Raw genomic sequence first — 3,660 nt, forward strand, 5'->3', positions numbered from 1 at the left:
TACACCCTTCCCAATTTTGAACCATGCAGTGTTACCCTGCTCTGTTCTGACTACTGCCTCTTGGTCCCAGTACATTCAACTTACTAGTGTCTTTTTGCAAGGGTTCCTCCTTTGTGAGTCCCAATAGGAAGATTCAGCCTCAGCTGCCATATCTGCTAGTCTAATCTAAGAGTGCTCTCTTATACATAGGGTTTTTGAAACCCTGTTATTTTGGAAAATGATTGGCTAATCTTTCTCTCTGTTCTGTCTTATTTTGTGGGCTCAGCTTTAGAGCAATATTTGACAGGGAGCATTTTACCCAAAAGAACTGATGTGATTATGCAGGTAACAGATAAGGTGTTGGTCCAGAGACCCATCATTATGTGCACATATTATGTTTCAACTTCACCCCACTTTGCAAGCATCTAGCTCAGTTCCCCCTCCCAGCCCCTCTGGCATCTCCCATTTTCTACCCACAGCCAACTCTTGGTTTGATTCTTTTTTTAACTCAGAGCCTCTGGTGGATTCAAACCATTAGAAGCTCTTGGACTTTTGGTTAGCAGGGCAACTTGCTATGGATTACATCAGTAGAGCTTTTAAAAGAGCCACAGAGCTTATATTTTTCAACAATAATAAAAATGATAATAAATTCTAGTATTATCTCAATAATTAAACCCTATTTTGAAAATGATTGTAGAATTTTAGTTTTTTTTCAATAATTTCATGAATTACGGTTTTGATGACACTGTTATTTTTTAAATTTCTTATATTGAATACCATGATATTATTTAGCTGAATGATATAAGTTGTATGTGATTATTAGACTCAATTTTCTAGGTTTTTTATCATAGATATTTTTGTTGTTATTGTGGTTTTTTTGTGGAAATTTGTTTTTAATTTTATACTGGTTTACGTAAAAAGTTCATAAATTTTTATACATTGTTTTTCACACTGGATCTTTACCCTTTCATTTACCTATCCCTCCCTCCACCCATCAAGTTGTGTGACCCTACTTCCTCCCACCCCACATCCTTGTATTCATTCTACAATAATGGTCTTATACAGTATTTGTCTTTATAATACTGAGTTAATTCACCTTAATGATTTCCAGTCCCTCCCGTGTTAGGTAGTGCTGCATAATATTCCATAATTTTTTCAAAACATTCTTTTGTAGTTGACCATTTGGGCTGTGAGATACCATCTTACACTAGTAGCCATGACAAAGTTTAGCAGGGCAGCAAGTAAACGTTGGAGAGAATGTGGTGAGATAGGAACTTATACATTGTTGGTAGGATTGTTAAACTGTACAATCACTCTGGAACAATTTGATGTTTCCTCAAAAAGCTGAACATTGAAATTCCATATGACCCAGCTATTCTACTGCTTGGAATATACTCTGAGAAAAGGAGAACAGAGACACAAATATGGATTCCTACATCAATGTTCAGAAAAGCATTTTTCACACTAGCAAGAACACGGAAACAGCCAAATTTTTGAAAGTTAGAGAGTTTTTACAATAGAAATGCATATTGATAATTACTGCTACATCTTAAAATTCCCTTGTTATTGTCAGGTGCTGCTAAATTGCCCGTGACTCATAGCAACCTTATGTACAGTTCCAAAGCCTGTTCTGAGCTAGTCTCACTGATTCTGACACACCTACCCCTACTGCCCCAGTTACTGTATCAATCCATTTCATCTGGGTTACTCCTCTCCAGTGCTGTCCCTCCACCCTTTTGAGCATAGTTTCCTTCTCCAAGGAAGGTTACTCCTACCCATGTTGCCAAAGAATGTGAGATGGAGCTTCAAAATCCTAGCCTCCAAGGAGAAACATGGTTTCACACACTCCAAGACCTACCTATTTATTTTCTTTGCAGTCCACTATATGTTGAAGGTGTCTCCAGCCCCACAACTCAGAGGTATAGATTCTTCTTCTGTATCCTTCATCATTGTCCAACTCTCTGATGCATAGTAAGTGATTGCAAAGACTATGGCCTGGATTAGGTGCACCTTAATCTCTAGACTGACATTGTTACTTTTCAGTATGCTGGAGAAGTCCCTGACAGCAGTTTTTCCCCAGTATAATTTGTCTTTTGATTTCCTAACTGCTTATGTCAAGAGTATTGATTGTAGAGCCAAGAAAGATGTAATTGTTAACAATCTCAATCTTTCCTCCATCTATCATGATGCCGCCAATCAGCCCAGTGTTTGTCTTCTTGATGTTGAGCTTCAATCCATATTGAAGTCTACAGTCCTAGACCTTCTGCAGCAAACATTTCAGTTTCTCTTCAGACATAGCCAAAATAAAATAAAGTTGATCGTATTTAGAATACCTTTTATTTTGGTCATTCTCACTGTCTAAAAAAAAAGACAAGTCTTCTGAACTTATCACCATGTCTTTATCAATATTCATATCAATATCTTACCACTGTTGTTGTTGTTATGTGCTGTTGAATCACTTGTGACTTGTAGAGACCTTATATGCAACAACTCTGAACCTGGATTTATCTTGAGACAATTTCATTGTCTCCAACTGATCGAACTCCATTACCCCAGTCAAGTCAATCCATCTCATTCATGGTCTTTCTCTCTTGTGCTGTCCCTCCACCCTTCCAAGCATAATGTCCTTCTCTAAGAACTGGTCCTCCCTGGTTATATTCCCAAAGTATGTGAGACAGAACTACAAATAATTTATTAAAAATGTTGAAGATCATTGATAAACCATGTATATATATGTGTGTGTATGTATATATATATGGTTTTTTGTTTTTCTTTTCCCCCATGATAGTATTCAACATGTACTCATCATTTTCAGGAAAAACTATGCAACTGGATTCTACTTTTGTAAACTCCATTAAGTCACAGGCCATGATAATGAGTAAAATTATTCTAAAATTTTGTAGAATATTTTCATTAATGTATTTTTCAAAAATGTATATTGCAAAAAATATTATTGCTTTAAATGCATCTGAAAGATGAAATACAATTTATGAACTCAAAAGAGAGAATACTTTTTACCCCAGACATTAAAGAAGATTAAAAAAAATACACTTAACTTCTTTGCATGTCTAAGGGAGCGCTGATGGAATAGTCTACAACAATTATACTGTTAATCCAGAGGCCTCATGACTCAGATAGTTTGAATCCAACAGCAACTACTTGGGAGAAATGAACAGTTTCCTCCTTTGAGATTTACACTTTCACAAGTAGATGTAGGGTCATTATGAATTGGAACTAATGATAGCAGTGAGGTAAGTATTCATATGTCTGTGTTCAATTCTAAGAATAATATTAAGGAAAAATGAACACGCAAATGTTTGAGAATAAGACATAGCGTTTTCTGACATATGCTTGCAGCAGCCATGAGTTGGACGAAATTTCAAATACTGTATAATATTAGGACAAATTAATCAACCTGACCTTCAAATGCTCTTGACATTTCATTAGTAGTGAAGATTGTACCAGGGTATTCTAAGAAAAGAGTTCAGCCTCTGTAGAGGAAATATCAAATATGTAAGCAGTAAGCTAATAAACTTTGACTATGTCGACTTGGGAAAAATTAATGCAGAATATTTAAACAAGTAAAACAAATTATATTAATCAAGTTTAAATAACCTCGATGATGAGTCATTATTACTACCAATAATAATTAATGCAAGAAGAATAAATAATCTATTAATG

Source organism: Elephantulus edwardii, unplaced genomic scaffold (assembly GCF_000299155.1).
Source record: "Elephantulus edwardii isolate Elephantulus edwardi_28Jun2011 unplaced genomic scaffold, EleEdw1.0 scaffold00018, whole genome shotgun sequence".
NCBI classification, from domain to species: domain Eukaryota; kingdom Metazoa; phylum Chordata; class Mammalia; order Macroscelidea; family Macroscelididae; genus Elephantulus; species Elephantulus edwardii.